Source organism: Hydra vulgaris, chromosome 01 (genome assembly GCF_038396675.1).
Source record: "Hydra vulgaris chromosome 01, alternate assembly HydraT2T_AEP".
NCBI lineage: Eukaryota > Metazoa > Cnidaria > Hydrozoa > Anthoathecata > Hydridae > Hydra > Hydra vulgaris.
In genome coordinates, this window is record NC_088920.1 from 6,860,076 (window position 1) to 6,879,671 (window position 19,596).

The window sequence follows — 19,596 nt, forward strand, 5'->3', positions numbered from 1 at the left end:
TTAAGTTGTTAGCTAGTTGTTATCTTGCCCTATAAACTTCATCTTTTCCCTTCCTTTTTTGTTAGATCGCAAACTTTTTTTTTATTGATTAACATAATACCATGGTTGTTGCTCATATTGGAAAAAGTTCCTATCAAACTCTTTAATAATATCAAACTACTTACTAAAATCTTTTCTTAATAATTTCAAACTTCCTACTAATGCTATCTTAAGGAAGATTAAGATTATTTTTGTGATTTTTAATTGGTTTTTAGGCTAATATATTTTGTTTTTGTGAAAATTGTCTCTTTTGCAACTGCTATTTGTAATTCTTAATAAAAAGAGTCGCTGTGTAATAAGACAGTAAAGTCTACTTGATACACCTTAATAACTAAAATTTTTATTTATTTTTTAGACGAATGTGTTATCTATACTTTTCAAATATATACAACTGACAATGTCAAAAATGCATGTCAGTCTGACATGCTTTTTGAAACATCAAAGAAATGTGAATGATTTTATTGCTAAGGCTTGATTGTCACGATTGTCAAACATTTATACCTTCATTTATGGAATGTTACATAAAATTTACCAAGTGATAAATTTACCATTACATTCAGTTATACAAGATGAAGTAACATGGTGATAGAACTCATTGTTTTACATGCTTGGGCAGCGTAAAATGATACTAAAAATTTTTATTAGAAATTATAAATTCAAAGTCTACAACCTTAAAGCAATCTAATGAGTAAATAATATATCAATAAATATTTTAATTTTTAAACATTATAAGACAGCAAAATTAAATAGTAATGTAATAGTTTTAAAAATAATGAATAAACAATGAGTACAGAACATCAAGTGACAAAGTAGTTGATTATAGTTTACTAGCTAGTAGACTAATGGGAGTACACTCAGCTCACAAAATATAGGTTTGTAGTTTAAATCTACCTGCCTACTATATGTCTTCATCTGATGGTCTTTTTAAACAATGTTTGTGCTTTTGAGTTTAAAACAGAGAGTTGTGAATAAAATAAAAGTTGAAAAAAAGTTCGATTAGTTTCTTTGACTGTAGTAGAGTCGTAGACTCAGGGTTAGGTAGTTGAATTTAGTTGAAAATAAAGCAAAAAAACTTGAAAAGTGAGACAATCACTGTTGGTACTTTAAAAAAGTTTTTTGTTTAACATCGTTCAAATTACATACAATGTATTTATATTTTGAAATTCCTAAATAAATAAAATTCTATCAAATTCTTAAGACTTGTTTTCATTCTTCTATTTTGTTTTACCATTATCATATCATTGTTGTCAAATTCTTCTATTTTCATTAAATAGTTTCAGTAATTGTTCAAGTGGTTATTGCAATTACAAGCGAATGACCACCTAGCACAACACCAGAGGTCCAAAATTAAAATTAAAATTATATGTATTTTTTAAAATATCAATGATTGTATTTGCATTTGTATTTGGAAAACTCTGATAACATATGATTATATTTAAGAATTTAGAATTAATGTATTAGTATTTGATCAAATGTATTTGACCCCAACACTGGTCAGTAGTCATAACTTTAATATATCATTTAGAAACATCAAATTCATCAGAAATAGACACTAGCATTTCTGCCAAGAAAGGTAATTTTAATACTGTTTTTTTTTTTTTTTTTTTTAAATACTTAAAATTTAGAAACATCAAGTCTATCAGAAATAGAGACCTGGAGAATTGTTAATAAATAATTATTAACAATTGAGTTTCTGTGTGTTTTGTTCTTTTAAAAAGCTCGATAAAAATGAATTTTAGTTATTTCGGTTATTATTTTTTTGTTTAATTTTTTTTTTTATTATTTCATTTTTTATTTTTAAAAGTTTATTAAAAAAATTAATTATTTTTTTTTAAACAAAAATCCAAAAAAAAAAAATTGTACAAACAAAAGAAAAGGACATAAATTTGCTCCATATTTCTTTTAATGTGAAAGTTTTTGTTTATTCGGAATAATAACTTTAGTAAATCATTTAGTGACTTTAAATTGTCCAGAAATAGTGAACAGATTTTCTGCCAAGAAAAGAAAGCAAAAAAAGCAACAACAAAAAAAGTTAATTGCAATACTGTTTTTTTTCTTAATTTCTTTAACATTTACTATATTCCAAAAATAGTTATGAACATTTGGATTTCTGTTTGTTTTGTTTATTTAATTGGATAATAATGAATTCTAGTTATTTCAGTTATTATTTATTTTTTGACTTTCATTTCATTTTCTTAAGAATGTGTGGTGTTAAAATAGAAATATTCATTTTATTTTTTTATGTTCTTTTGAATAAAATGTTTTTCTTGTACCTAATGCCCAGAATGTCGCTTTTTTAAAAAACCCAGGGAATAGGTGGACTGTTATTGGAAAAGGGCATTTAGGGTTTCTTTTATTATATTTTATTTTATTTTTAATTAATATAAGTTAAAATATAAAAATCTTTTAAAAAAACTTGATTAGAATCAACTTTTTTATTTTCATCATTATGCTGATTGGTTCTAAGGAGTATGTTGAACTTAAATATAAATCAGATTGACTCTCTTTTGGACTAAAATATCAATCTAACATTTTTTTGATATCAGTGTTACCACCACTGGAAGAAGAAAATTCAAAGAGTACTTAATCAAGCAGTATCAAGGAGTAATTTTTGACCTCCACGTTCTGCTCAGACCATGTATGAGTCTGTAAGCCCAGAATGTGGTATATTCTGAGCCTACAGACTCATACACAATAACAATATCAGATGGTGTTTTAGTGCCTGTAGCTTCTGATAAAGGATTGCAAAAAGTACTGAGCACATTATAGTAGTTTTTATCTATAGTGAACCCATGTAGCATGCATGCCAGGTCATTGGCATCACTCCCGGAACAGTTTTTGCCAGTTTACTAAGAGTTAGTTGAAAATACCTCTTCACACTAATGCTACTTTCCTTTGCTTTCACTAGAGTAACTTGACTGGTAGAAATAATTGAGTTATAAATTTGATTAGTCTAGATTACTAGGTTGTTTTCATCTTTAATTCAAAGGGACACCAATAGAAACCAATATAATTTGTTTCTTTTAAGTCAGCATCTTTAGAATCAGAAAACTGATGTTAATAATTATGGTTTTCAGACACATCAAGTTCAAATTTACCATCAACATATACAGAGTGATGATTTTTATCAAATTTATAGTCTCAAAGTTTTAACTTTTTTTATAAACAATACTTTTAAAAGCATTATTAATGAAATTTTATTAATAATCATTAACCAAAGATCCATACAGAACACAAACATTCAAATATATAAAGTGACTTACAGATGAACAAAAAACATCCCAAAAGCCCATACAGAATAAAAACACACAGATATATAAAGTGGGTTTAAATTGAAATTAAAAAACACACTAATTTTCATCAGCAGTATTCTGTAGCAGTTCCGCATCCTCTTCAAAGATTATTTTTACCTTTTTAATTTACCCCAAAAGTTTGCTTTCAAATAATTTGCATGGTTTTTTACCAGGTAAATCTTGCTTTACAAATTTACTTGAAAGCCAAGATATTGTAACTTTAGCAGTGGATCAAGATTATCCTATTGATATTCTCTTTACTGACTTTTCTAAACCATTTGACAGAGTTCACCATAGAAAACTTATATTAAAAATTGAAATGTACGGTATAAAGGGATTCATTTTAAATGGATTGAGTCTTTTTTATCAAATAGAAGGCAAAGAGTTGTTTTTGAAGACATTGCGCCTACGTGGTTTAGTGTTTTAGGTGGTGTATGGCAAGGCTCTGTTCTCGGACCATTATTGTTTATAATTTATATCAATGATCTTCTGGACAAACTAAAAAATCAATGCAAGCTCTATGCTGATGATTGCAAAGTTTTCCACATAATCCGTAATAACAGTAGTAATGATCTACAGGATGACATAAATTTTTTTTTTAATTAGTGCAATGGCTCAAGGCAACTAAATATAGAAAAATGAATAGCAACTAAATATAGAAAAATGTTATAAAAATAAAATAATGCATGTCAATAAAAGTAATAAATTAAATAAAAATATCAATAAGTATAACGTTTCTGATTATCTATTGAGTACTGTGGATTGTGTAAATGATCTTGGTGTCATGTTTAAAAGCGATCTGAAATATGGTTGTCATATATCTGCGTGTTTCTAAAGCAAATAGAATTTAAGGAGTACAACATAGAGCAAGAAGATTAATTCTAGGATATTCAGAGCCTCTTTATGAGGAAAGATTAAATAGACTTAATTTAACAACCTTATTTATGAGAAGAGAAAGAAGCAATTTAATTAACTTTTTTAAATGTTTTAATAATTCTTTTCAGCTAAATACAGTATCTTCCCTAAGGAACTTTTGTCAACCACTGGTCCAGTTGGTTGTGTTTGTGACTATATCCACAATCATAGGTACACTTCTGAGATCTCTAGATATAGATACACTTCTGAGACTCAAGTAGAAGGAATTTTTTTACTAATAAAACTTGCTGCTAAAGTGGATTACCACTCAGTGATCATTTGCTCACCACAGCAATTAGATAAATAAATAAAATTTATGTTAAGTAAAATGTCTATATAAATCTATCTGTAGTAAAGATGGTTACTGTGTTTTACACCTTTTACCATGGGGTGGTGTAAGAATAATAAAAAAGTGAATTCATTAAGTATGTAAATTGAGAAAATTGCAACCAGTTAGAAATTATAATCTTATAAACTTGACAATTCCCCTCAGTTTATGTAAAAAGAAACTACTTTTTTAACGACATAATTTTTCTAGACTTTTATCAGAATAGTTCTGTTTTGAGAGTTTTTTTTTTAACTTTAATGATATTCGAGAATAATTATACCCTCCTCAACTTTGGAAAAAATCAGAAACTCTCTAAAAAATTCAAAAATGAAGTTAACTTAATTTTTACCATTCATTAAAAGTGTTTACAGGTCATTTTTCAGATCAGCTACTGTTGTCTGCAATAAATGGGAAATATATAAGCAGCTTGTTGCACTTTCGAAATCAAATATGTTCAAAAAATATAATGTCCATTAGCCCAAAAACTCGATTTAAACCCACAGTTAGGGAGTATTATGTCTCAAATTTAAAATTGTTTGATATCTTCTGAAATTAATGCTTTATAGTTTTTTATAAGACTTCCATGATATATATGGGGTATTAAATTGTTTGATATCTTCTGAAATTAATGCCTAATAGTTTTTTTATAAGACTTTCATAATATATATGGGGTATTCACACATGACAAAAATAGGTTTTAAGTTTTAGGTCAGAGTTCCCCAAATTTTTTAAGGAACTTTTATCAGTGACTCTTCAGGATACTGAATCTAGAAGCTTAAAAATCAAAAGGTAGCCGTTTTTGAAAAAAACGATTTCAAACTTTTGTATATTATTTTATAAAAGGGGAGGGGGTGAGAGTTGTAAAGTTAAGGTTTTCCTTATAAAAAGTCAATATCAACACTTTCTAATGATATTAAAGTTAATCCAGTATTGCAGGCAATTAAATTTTGATCATCTTAAGATGTTAATTTTTAGTTATCTAAAATTTATCTCGAAGTTAGTTATCTCAAACATTAAAAAAGTTGTATTAGCCTTGAAATGGAGTGGAATTTTTTTTCCAAATGTCAAATTCTTTTAAAAAGACAATTCTTATTATCCATATTAACTCATATACCTGATTAACTATTCATGTTACAAAATGAAAATGTTTGAAAAAACTAAGATTTTTTTATACTGTTAGCTAACAATTAAAAAAAATATTTGTATCCAATGTTTAAAATTTATAAATATATATCAAAATATCTGAATTTTTTAATCTATAAATTAGTACTGCTGAACGATTCAGCAATTCTTCTGCTTCTAAGAGAGTGCTTTGAGCTTGTTTGTGAAACATTGAATCGTTCGATTATTGGCTTCATTTTTGAATGAGCCGATTCAGATGCCTGTTCATTGTATCGTCCAAGAGAATGACCAGTAAGTTCAATAAATTGTTGCAAGTGAGCTGAGATTATATGTATTTTCCAGGTCACAGTAAGTTTCTTTCCAAGAAACTAATAAAATATTCTATAAGATAATAATAATAGTATATTAATACAAAGCCAATTTAAAGCAAGTTCATTATATTTAACTGTACCTCTGAACAGTACTCTTGTGTGGCTTTGTAGGAACAAACAAAGTCAGTTATTAGTTGAAGAAAACAAGGGTTAAGATAACTTCCGAAGGTTCCTTGAACTAATTTCTCAAATTTTCTCATTGGACATAGAAGTGGTAAGAGTTCAATTGGTAGCCTTAGTGAAAGCTGGTCACAGTTTTTAAGAATAATCCTGCATGTTTTGCCTTCATATGTTCCCCCATGGTATCCTCTTCTAATACATATAAGTGAGTTGACCCAGTCTTTGTATTCAGGCCAATAAAAAATTATATAAGTTGATATATGATTTACAAATCCCATTAACATATGAAGCTCCGGCAAAGGAATTACTTCAAGAACTAGTTTTGACTTGTTTCTCTCCTTTATTAGGCATACATTCACCACATTCTATCAAAGTTTATTAATTTGATTACCAGTTTTGAAAAAAATATTTTTTTTATAATAAAAAGATTTTTAAATTTTAAAATTAAATAATAATTAACATTTACACCTTATAATCTTTCATTTCAGAACTTCGATAACGAGCTTCCATGTACCTCTGATGCCATAGATCCAATGATAAAAATGTTCTTGTCAACCCACCAAAAAGTTCACATTCTCCTTCACACCAAGCACAAGCATACATACCGCCATGAGACTAAGTTTTCTTATGTGTTTTGAAAAATCCTAATTAACTAATTAAAAGTCACATAATAAATTAATTTTAAATCATAACTTACTGAAATTCCAAGAAGAATATTAATTATTTTCAAATCAGCTGCAAAAACATATTTACAATCTTCTACCTTAAGAAGATCTAATAAAATGGCTAAATTTTTGTGTGTCTCCTGCAAGTTTTCACAATATGCAAGAACTATGGAATGGTTAATTCCAGAGTATGTTCCATGAGAACTTTGATCTTCGCATCGTTCTTTTTCTGGATCAAAGAGGTTACAAGTTACCTTAAGTGATCCACCTCCTACAAAATATTAATTTTAATTTAAAAAATATATATTATTAAGTTCTATATTATATATAAGTTGTATAATATTTCTTCATCTAATAATGTTTTTACCTGAATCAATTCCAATTCGTATTAATGTTTGGAAAAGGTTTTGCTTTCTGGAAGTCATTACAAAGTTAAGCAGCTCGGTTAATTGACAAACATAAACAAGGTCTCTTGACACATCGGTTGACAACTTTTTTTTTTTTTTCTTCTGCAAAAATTGTCTTCACATAAAATTCAGATAGGAGTTTACTTTTTTTGCAATGTTTTTTTTCAAGATTCGCCTCAAATTGAATTCCACTTTTCCTTAAGGATTTCAGAAGGATGCGTGATTTGAATTGACCAAAGTCCAAGTCGAATAATCATTTTTTCAGTTTCTTCAAATTTGACTTTCCTAATAACTAATTGAGGAACACCAATAGTTTTAGGTAATGGCAACCCACCTGAATAATAAAATACTTTAGATAATTTAATCAATTCGAAAACACTAATAAATCTAATAAACAAATTACCAGTATTTAGATGTGTCTGGATTCCATGCTTAAGTTTCTTTTTTTTAATAATCAATCTTAAAACATTTGAAGTGACTTTTTTCTGAACTTTTTTTGAAGCATTAAATAACTTAGCAGAAAGATTTGTATACACGTTCCTTTCATTACATTGATGTCGAATTCCTCTCTTAATCGCACATAAGCAAACGTTACACATCCTATTCGAACTTACTAATTTCTTTGTTTTTTTCATATGTGGAAATCTGGATCTAGCTATTGAACAAACTGTGCATGTTTCACAATTTCTAGTGCTTACACATCTAGATAATTGGGAAGATTGCCATCGAGTTATAACTACATTTGGTATGTCTTTACTTTCTTTCAGTAAGTTTACATACTTTTTGCATGTTGGACAAATGCCTACATAAAGTAAATTAATTTTTAAATAATGATTATTTTCAGAAAGTATTTTTTAATAAAATAATTGCATTAGTTAATTATAATATGGAATATACCTGTTGGATAACTGTACACAGATATTGAATATTCAGGTCTTACATACATTCTTATGTAAGCCTCTAATAACTTCGTGACTGGAATACGTTTTATGCATTTCTTCAAACAACAGCAACAAATAATTTTCTGATTCAATAAATGGTCTCGTTTTTCTTTGCTGTTTACTGTTTTGATAGATAATATATTAGGCATTTTTCTAATAAAGTAATTTATGTTTAATATTAACAATAACGAAACAATAACTAGGGTTTGAAACATTCTATTATTATATTAAACAAATAAATTACTATATAAAGTAAAGAATGCTTCCATCAACAGTTCTATAGGAAAATTAACATCTTAAGATGATCAAAATTTAATTGCCTGCAATACTGGATTAACTTTAATATCATTAGAAAGTGTTGATATTGACTTTTTATAAGGAAAACCTTAACTTTACAACTCTCACCCCCTCCCCTTTTATAAAATAATATACAAAAGTTTGAAATCGTTTTTTTCAAAAACGGCTACCTTTTGATTTTTAAGCTTCTAGATTCAGTATCCTGAAGAGTCACTGATAAAAGTTCCATAAAAGTATTTGGGGAACTCTGACCTAAAACTTAAAACCTATTTTTGTCATGTGTGTATTAAAGACTTCTATAATAAAAAAAAGAATTTTTTTAAAAAAAGTCAAAATTAGTTACAAACAACTTGTTTTAGTACGTTTCTACTTTATAAACTAGTTAACAATTAAAAAAATATATATCTTTCAATCTATTTTTAGTATGATAGAAAAGGCTTGATAAGGAAGGCGAGCGACTTCAAGAATTTATATGAATACGCAAATAGTATTTCGTCTTGACAATTTAACCACAGTTTTTAACAAATGCTCTGAAAAAATTGGATTTTAATTACAATGAAAATAAATACCTTTGACATGTTTATCTTTACTAACAACTTAATATTAGCAAGATGCTGTTAAATAAAGTAGCTAATCATTTTAATTATTGTAGTAAATTAATAATTAAATTAATTTTGAAGCTCAGCTTTATTTTTTATACTGTAAAGTATACATATCACAACAGTAACTTTACCAAACTGTAAATTACAAAATCAAATATTCTTTATTACAAAAAGTTAATAAACTGTTTACTTTCTGTAACTTGATAAGAAAGCACAAGATAAAGCAATGAATTAGCTTTATCAACTAATATCTATAGTTTTCACAAAAATTTCATCTTTCATTACTAATCTTATTATGAGCTAAACTTTTTTTGTTTCTGATTCTAAGTCCTTATTTTTTAATTAAAGTAGTTTAATTAAAGTGGGAGTTGTTTAGAGTTTTATTTATATTATTTAATTATATAAGATTTTTTTATAAGTAAAATGAAAAAAAGTCAAATTTATTTTTAAAAATTTTAATTTTATAAGCAACAACTTTAAACAGCGATGGTCTCTTTAATAAACTTTATATAAGAATCATTAAGGTTAGTTCACTCGAAAATTAGAAAGATTTTGTTAAGAAGAAAGAAAAAGACAAACTTTTTTGAAAGTTGTTTGAATTTATTGATAGATTTATTGGCTACTTTTACAATAAGTTTTTATCTTAAGTTTCTTCATAGTTAAGATTTTTTTGTGCGTTTTTAAAATGTACAAAAATTTTCAAAACATTATAACAGCCGTGGTCAAGTTTTCAAAATCAAATAGTATTTGCGTCGTCATACTATGACGTGAAATTGTATGCCTTTTTTTCCAAGCCTGTAGAAATAAAACCTTTTTGTGTTTTTGAGCTCAGGCTCTTGTAATGTGGAAAAATATCACTAACTAGACACTAATGTATATCGGTTGTTATTAGATACTTGAAATAATTAAGCTTTTCGTAAGCACCTGACACAAACAGAATAATGACTAAAAAATGTTATAATTAGCAGCAACATTCTCAAATCATTTAACCGTGTATAGTCAGCTGATTTGATTTCGGATATATAGAGAACTCTAAGAATAAATTTAAATCTGATAAATCTGAAAACATAATTAAAATCTAAAAACTTAATTAGCTAAAGCAAAAATTCCCAAATTGGTTCTTCTATACTAGTGAGTAGTCTTCTTTCAGAATGATTTTTCAAACATTACTAAAAACTGCCTCAGTATTTTGAAGCAGATTGTCATATATATTTTTAATTATTATTTATTCTAATTCACTCTCAACTGCAACCAACCAATATTAATTTGATTGTTATTAGAAAACAAAAATAAGTTAAAAAGAAAACGGTTGACAGAAGTTTTGAAAAATTGTAAGTTGTGAGCAGTTCCATATGAAAACATCCATTTTTTTACTATGTACTTTGGAACTGTTGTACTCTGAACTTTCAAGTTTAACCTATTGAAATAATAGAGAAAAAGAATATAAAAAACAGAAAAACCAAAGATGGCGTGCCACATAATTTTTCTTTAAATTAGTTGAAATATATTGAACTGACCCTATATAAATTGTATTTAAATTAGTTAAAATATAATGAACTGGCGCTATATAATGGTTTCTAAAACATAACAACTATAATTTAAAAAGCCTACTATATCTGTTTTTACAGCCTGAAAATGTGTTTTTTATTTCAATTAAAATAAAATTTGTTGTAACATTAAACTGATTATACTCTGTTTCGGGTAACTCCACATCAAATCACATAGTCCATTCAACCATGTATCTTCCTTTTTGTTTCATGTTTATTTTATATATTAAAAAAACGTTATTATAAAAACAAAAGACTCTTAAAAAAACATTGCGTGGAAAATTTTAGATAAAAATTTTTAGCAGTTAATTATTTTTATTTTGGCTTTTATATTGACTTTTTATAAGTTTCCTAAAATGACCCAGTTTTTGAAAAACGTTTACTTTAATCAAATAAAAAAAGACAGCAAAAATATGAAAATAAACATTTATTATGCTTTTTTGAAGCAGAATCCAATCAATCTACTTAAAATACTAAAATTAGAAAAGAGCATGCTTAAAAATTATTAAAACAACAAATTTACATAATTTGTTTTAGGCCCCCAATATCTCAAAACATCTATTTTTTTAATGCTATTAACATTTTAAGTTACTTAAAAGCTTACATGTCATCAAAGATCTAACTGGAAAAATAACATTAACATAAAGAACTATAATTTCAATGATAAATCACTTATTGAAGACATTAGTAAAAAAGTTTTGCAAATACAATAAAAATAAATTAACAATAACTTATATTATATAACTTAAGTATTCCCTATAACTAAAGAAAGCTCTAGAAAATATAGTTTTTTCAATATGTTGAAAATAAAACATTCGTCTTCTATTTGAGGCCAGTAAAAATATGTTGAGGAAACTTTTGGGTTAGTTAAAACATGTTGATGGGAACTTTTGGAGAAGCCTTACTTCAAAATCAACTTCTTCTAGATTGATTTTAGTTATGATGTTAATCCACCATCATAGACTCAACCCTTGGAATTAGGATTGGTATTTAGCAATACCGACCTAACTGCTGACCTAGACGTGTTTAAGGTTGTCAATAAATGGCCGACCACATTTCTATGTTTTATGGTCAAACCTTTGTTGATGACATACATGGAAACATACATGTTGACATACATGGAAACATATATATATATATATATATATATATTAGGGCTGTCCAAAAAAAAATTTCTTTTCAGATTTGATTGCATAGTTGTTTATTTTGTGCCATTTGACATAGTAATTAACTGTGCAAAAAATCTTTCCAATCAGATAATGTTTAGGGGGTGCTCAATGACCATAAAGTTTTACAAAAAATGTGAAAAACATGGAAAAAGTAACAAAGTTCCACAAATTTCTAAAACCCGGTTAATTAGATTTTTCAGATTTGATCAGTTTTAATTATCTCTAAATATTAAATTCTGAATACAAATTACAATCCACATCCACTTTAGACTGGTTTATTAGCAGAGAAATTAATGAAATAAAATACTGCAATACGACTAAAGTTCTGCGGTTTTTGTTATATCAGAATTTTTCCAAAATAAAACACTAGGATTTTTGATTCTTTGTCATTGATTAAAATACGAATTATAAACAAAAAAACATATGAGCAATTAACATTTAATTATCGTAATGTTATAGTTCGTGCAATGTTAATGCTAGCGAGGACTATAACTCTTCAGAGTACACTTTCTGGCATCTGGCACTCGCTTTCTGTGATCCTCAACCACCTGAATTAACCTCTGCATTTCAGATTCATTCCTTGTAATCGATTCATTAAACATCGACATTAAAGCCACAGATCGTTCGGCAGCATCATTTACTACTTTCAATGAATATACTAAATTTTTTCCTTCTTGGTATTCTGGGGAATCATTCCAGGTAGCTGGATCGTTGTTGAACAGAAAATCAATATCAACCTTCATTAACCGCAACGCACTTGCTGAAACTGATGTCACCAGCATGTCCAGAGATTTCTTCTCTAGACTTTCAATGTTCTTTAATTTGATCAACCTTTCAGACCAGTTCTCACCGTGAAATTTCATGTTGAAAATCATTTTTCGCTTCTCTTCCGTTTGAAGTTTGTTTGAAAACAAAGCTAGTGGGACCAATTCTGGTGAAAGGTACCACAAATGGTTTTGAAAGTTTTTGACTGCTGCTTTGGAAATCGTTTTATTCACAACTGCAAACTGCTTAAGTTGCTGAAACAGAAACAAGTCATTAACTGGAGCATCGCTGGCATTTGTGCATGATATCCAAGATTTTACATAAACCAGACTAGCAAATAAGCAAAATTCACAGAGATTTTTTTCCTCTTTTGTGGTCAACTTGAACTCTTCACGAAATAAATAAATCTTAAAACAATAAATAACCTTGGCCATCCAGCGAGCCATGTGATAAGCACCAGGGATCTTGAAATGATAATTTTTCTCTTCTTGATCAGGCAGTTTTCCAAGTATTAACAGACAGAGATCCATGATTTCTTTGTAGTCATCCCTTGGCATTTTAACATGCAGGTTTTCTTTGAGGAATGCAATCACTTCGTTTTGTAGTTCTTGCACCAGGGGTATTTTCATTCGAATGTCATCCAGAGGTTTAAAATTTCCTTGATTAACTTTGCGCCAATATTGCTGAAACCTCTGGAAAAGAGGTATGTTGGGACCAGATGATGGTCCAAATAGTGATCCAAACACTCCTGCTACTATGATCTCATGAACATGGTATTTGCAAGCGAAATATAACAAATTTCTACCTATATGTTTCTCTAGAACTACACATGCACCATTTTTGGAGCCAGTGTTAGAGTCTGTAGTATCAAAACTCATTCCAATAACATCACCAATTATGTCCCAGAAATTAAGCAGATGAATAACTGCTTTTGCTTGGGCTTCTCCAGTTACAGCTGATAGTTTTGCTATTCCAAGTATTTTGTCAACATTGTGACCTGTCACACCTACAGATAGCCGGTCAACATTTGCTTTAGGGGCTGCAGAATTTGTACGATCTATCATCAGTTTGCCATCCCAGTGGACGATTAATGGTGGTTTGTCCAAATCGCAGAATTCAGTTCGAACAGTGGCTTCAATATTTGATCGATGATAGGTTCGTTTTCTACGGACTGTAGAACGTGACAATGATCCATCATCGAGGTTCTGTCCACCAGCCCTTGCAATTGCTGCTGCTAGTATAGTAAATTTTGTGTCAGATAGATTAATTCTGTCTAATGTTGATGAAACATCAGGCGAGTCAAGAATTGTATCTAAGATACATTGTCGTTTTGGAGTACTTGCTAAACTTGATTCAGCTGACCCTGAAGAACTTGCTTTACTGACTTGTTGTCTGTAATAAACAGGGATTTCTATCTCAAAATCTCTATCAACCATTTCGTCATTATCAACAGCATCGTTATCGTTGTCATCACTATAACTTTCGTCATGTAAAGGTTCAATAACAGGAACTATTGCACTCGCACCAGATTGTCTTTGCTCTTCTTTTAGCTTTCGTTCTCTCTCTGCTTGTTTCCTTGCTTCATTTCTTTCTTCTAATTTTGAAAGTTCTTTGTCCTCTCCAAACATCACCATTTTTCTCTGACATCTCTGATCCAATAAAAATTCTTTATCTTCTTCAATTCTGATCATGGTTTCAGCATCCTTGTGGGCAATGTCAAAAAGCAGGCCAATGGTGTCTGTAAATGATTTCTCTCTCGATTTCTGAGAATCTGACAATCTGGATTTTTTTTTTTTTATTAATTTAAATTCCTGGACTAAAGTTTTCAACTTTAAGACTACATTCGGATGAAATGCTGTCGGAATACGGGCTTTATTCCAAATAATAATCAGTTCATCAACAGTTGTTTTAAGACTTTCAGGCACTGACTTTTTGGTTGAATTAAGATGATAAAAAAATGTTTTTAAAACATCAGATGTTAAGGGAAGAACTTTATCTGGAAGATTTGGCTCTGGTTGTCCAATTAAAAAGATTTTGGTTTGAAGTCGTGTAGAGATAGCAACACGAGATGATGCTGCCATTTCAATGATAACTGAAATATTATGAGAAAATCAAGACTCAATACCATATTATACAAAATTATCATTCAGTTGTTGGTTTATGCAGCTGCAGCAATATATTATAATAATTATTACTAAAGAAATTAAATAAATATTTTCAAATTAGAAATTATTATTATCTGCACTTAATAACAAACAATACACTACCAGACTACCATGCTAGTTTTCTGTAATAGGTTACTAAGGTTAGGTACTATCAAAATATTAATACATTTGTTGTCAAACTGAAATTCCAAATAAAAATAATATTTATACTTGTAAACCTTTTTATTCTGTTTGAACAAATTCTAAATTGAGTTAAATAATAGTATTAAAATTATGAATACAAATTTTAACAAAATGATATAAACACAGTTGTTTTAAACACTAGCAGACATTTTTTAGTCTGGTGCCCTGATGACAGTTAATCTGCTGCACTTTAATTAATCTATATAGCACGCAATCAGACAATATTTCCGTGGAAAAAATCTAACTAACCAGGTTCTAGAAATTTTTGGAACTTTGGAACTTTTTACACGTTTTTGACGTTTTTCGTAAAACTTTATGGTCATTGAGCACCCCCTAAACATTATCTGATTGGAAAGATTTTTTCCACAGTCAATTACTATGTCAAATGGCACAAAATAAACAACTATGCATTCAAATCCGAGAAAAAAATTTTTTTCCTGTGTTCACATGAACAGCCCTAATATATATATATATATATATATATATATATATATATATATTATATATATATATATATATATATATATATATATATATATATAATAAAAATAAATTAACAATAATTTATAAGTTATATTATATAACTTAAGTATTCACTAGAACTAAAGCAAGCTCTAGAAAATATGGTTAAATAAAACATTAGTCTTCTATTTAAGGCCAGTAAAAATATGTTGAGGGAACTTTTGTGTTAGTCAAAACATGTTGATGGGAACTTTTGAAGAAGCTTAACTTCAAAATCAACTTCTTGATTGATTTTAGTTTATGTTGATCCACCACTTACCATCATAGACTTAACCCTCAGAATTAGGGTTGGTATTTGGCAATACTGACTTAACTGCTGACCAAGAAGTGCTTAAGGTTGGCAAAAAATGGCCGACCATGTTTCTATGTTTTATGGTCAAACCTTTGTTGATGACATACATGGAAACATACATAAACTTGAATGTCTTCAAAACATTTTGGTGCCGAAGAATAAAAAGAATATTCGTGAACACTAAAAACCTGCCAAATATACGAACAAACTAATTCTATTGGTTTAAAGAATACACTGACTAAGTGAAATAATGTTCTAGATGTAATCTTTTAAAATGTTTTAAAACTTGTATTATTCGAGACTTGTTAAGTTTTGAAATTCCAAGCGTAAGTTGTTTTAAGAATATATTATCGAACTATTATTTTAATACTATGGCTCATTCTCGGAGCCACATCTGCAAAGCCGTAAATCTTTTAAACTATCATTATTTGTTTACAAAAATAAATGTTTAAAATATATATTTTTTAAATTGTTAAAATTTTGAAAGTTTGTTATACAATATAGATTTTATTTGTATATTCTTATTTTTTATTTAAAAAGTATGTATTTTTTATGTAAATGTACTCTCGAGTAATTGATAGAAGTGGGTGGAGCGGATGTTTATTAATTAATTTTTAGAAAATTTTCCCATTCACCCTAAGCTCATTAGGCCCCCTTTGTTTTGAAAAATAATTAAAAATTATTTCTCAAAACAAAAGTGAAAATCGGCCTTAAGAATTAAAAAACATACTAGTAACTGATAAATATTTTCATTCCAACATTTCCAGTGCTAGCAAAGTATGCAAATCTTTTTTGTTTTTGACTCCTTAAACAAAAGCTTACCATCTCCTATCACAAACTTGTTCACAGAAAGTAGACTATTACATTCCTACTCTACTAGAAATATACACAATTGAAAACTAAATGTATCATCTTTTAAAACCTAAAAGTATGGTAAAAATTCTATTGTTTATTAGGATATTCTTATTTTTTTTTTTAAAAGTGTGTATTTTTTAAGTAAATGTAATTTTGTGTATCTGTTTTTTATTCTATTGTAATCTTTTAAAGCAATTTTTACAATTTATTTTGTAAACAAAAAGACTTTCAACAATAATTGCATTTTCAATCAAATTATTAATAATCATCAAAGTTAATAAAACTAACTATGAAATAAACATACAAGAAGCTTCTGGTTACTAAACACAAACATGCAAAGTAACTCGCGGATGAACAAGCACCGCACCTGAGGTCATGGCAGAACACAAATATATATATATATATATATATATATATATATATATATATATATATATATATATATATATATATATATATATATATATATATATATATATATATAATGCAGTAGTGGTGTAGTGGTAGAGCACTTGCTTCATAAGCGAGAGGTTCTGAGTTCGATCCCCACCACATCTTTTGTAGTACCGGGCTTAACTTGTTTCTCCGCGCAGCGACCTTGTTCGCCATGGTTCGTGTTTCGGAGTTATAGAGTTGAGAGAGGGTTATAACCACACTTAAGTAGCCTCCTCGTCTATAGTGGCCTTCTCGGCCTTGGGGAGGTGAATTAACAAAAAATATATTTGTGTGAGTGAACTCTCGAGTAATTGATAGAAGTGGGTGAGGCGGATGTTTATTAATTAATTTTTAGAAAATTTTCCCATCCACCCTAAGCTCATTAAGCCCCCCTCTCCCATTTATTAATTTTCACTTGTTATCAACAAAAAAAATTTCTCAAAACAAAAGTGAAAATCAGTGAAAATTTTTTAAGAATTAAAAACATATTAGTAACTGATAAATATTTTCATTTCAACATTTCCAGCACTAGCAAAGTATGCTAATCTTCTTTTTGTTTTTGACTCCTTAAATAAAAACCCACAATCTCCTATCACAAACTTGTTCACAGAAAGTAGACTATTACATTCCTACTCTACTAGAAATATACACAATTGAAAACTAAATGTACCATCTTTTAAAATCCAGAAGTATGGTAAAAATTCTATTGTTAATTAGTGTTAATCTGTGAATGGAACAGGAGCCTTACATGCATTTTGAATGAGTCCAAAATAACTATATCCTAAAATACATTTACTCCATCTTAAACAATATTAATTTAAAAAACGTTCTGAAAAAATTTTATTCTTACCTTTAGACCTATTATCCTTACAAATAAAATATTCTTATAATTTTCTTTTTGTCATTACTTGAATTTTCATCAGTACTTTTCGTTTATTTTTTTTTTAATTATTTTTATTATTATTAAATCTGCAAATTATGATTTCTACATGTTTGTTTTAATGTATGCTTCATGTGCTTTAATCTATGTGTTTACGGTCCATATGTTTCAATATATTTCTTTGCTTATTAATACTTATATTATGTTTAAAAATTGGTGTCACTCCTCAGATTTCTGTATGTGTGACACCATCTTAAATAAATCATTAACTTATTATTATAAATAATTTTATGCTTATAACTACCATTATAATATTAGTTATTATTATTATTTTTTCATTGTAATTATTGTAAACATATGTATTATTACTATTACCATAATTTGTATTAATTTTTTTATCTTATATTATAATAATATATTATTATTATTATTATTAGTAGTAGTAGTAGTAATAGTAGTAGTAGTAGTAGTAGTAGTAGTAGTAGTAGTAGTAGTAGTAGTAGTAGTAGTAGTAGTAGTAGTAGTAGTAGTAGTAGTAGTAGTAGTAGTAGTAGTAGTAGTAGTAGTAGTAGTAGTAGTAGTAGTATTTATTATAATATATTATTATTACTATTATTATTTTATTATTATCAAAACTATTGTAAAAATGATTTATGAAAAATAATTGTTGTTGTTGTTGTTGTTGTTGGACCCCTTTTCTACTTATATACTTTTATACTTTTTTTTGTTTTAAATACTAAAATGAAAAAGCCCACTCACTAAGCATCATCGGCGGTATTGTGTCGCAGTTCCACTTTCTAAAGTGTTTCTTACCTTTTAAGTTGATTTCTATCTAGTTAATTAATTTCTACAGTAACTCAATGATTTAATTTATTCATTTGTTCATCTTACTAAGAAGAATTGTTTCAAATATGTTAAACTTTTCAAACTACGCAAAGCATAAAATATTTATTAAAAGAATTGACTTTTTTATTTATAAAATAATTAAGCTCAAATAAAACTAAAACTAGCCTTGGTTTTATTTGAATCTTGTTGGACTTATTGGGGCTGGGGGCTTGTTTTATTTTGGAGGCCTTTTTTATATGCCACAGCAGCATAAAAATGGCTAATAAAAAAGGTTTTCTTGACTATTTCAGGGCCCGGATCTATAGCCCCCTCTAACCCCAACCCTTCTTAATCCAGCACTGAAAATAAGATTTGAGTATATAAATAAAAATTATATTATACTCTTTGATAAATAAAAGAACATTTGTTTGCTTATTAATTACTCGTAAGATGTTACTTGATATAAAAAATGTTGCTTAATTTAAAAAAAAACTTATAAAAGAGAGATGTTTCGAAAATGTTTGTTCTAAACGTAATTTATTTTGCTTTAAGTTTTTTCACATTAAAAGTTATTTTCTTTTCCTAGTTTCATTATTTTTTTGTAACTGTCTCATATCGGTCCAATTAATTTTTTTTTGCGTTTTTTTGTTTTTTGTTTTTTGAAATATTTTCAAAACAACTTAAAAATCTGGCCAGTTTTTTGCAACTAATTTTGTATAATTTATAGAAACTATATGTAACTATATAAGGAGCTCATCTGCAAAACGCGCAAAAGTCATAAAAAAAAAAATTGAGTTAATTCTATTTCCACGTTTTATATATTTAAATCTATCACTGTTCCCCAATTTGACCACCAGG

General features: G+C 28.0%; 1 protein-coding gene across 1 annotated transcript in view; it reads left to right on the forward strand.

The window, feature by feature from the left end:
* The first annotated feature begins 430 nt into the window (after positions 1 to 430).
* The window catches only part of LOC136074028 (NACHT, LRR and PYD domains-containing protein 3-like), a 44,664-nt gene continuing 25,498 nt past the window's right edge, over positions 431 to 19,596 (forward strand). The window contains exon 1 of the mRNA XM_065786326.1: positions 431 to 1,612. The gene's annotated coding sequence lies outside the window, so the exon portion shown is untranslated. The remainder of the gene's footprint in view (positions 1,613 to 19,596) is intronic.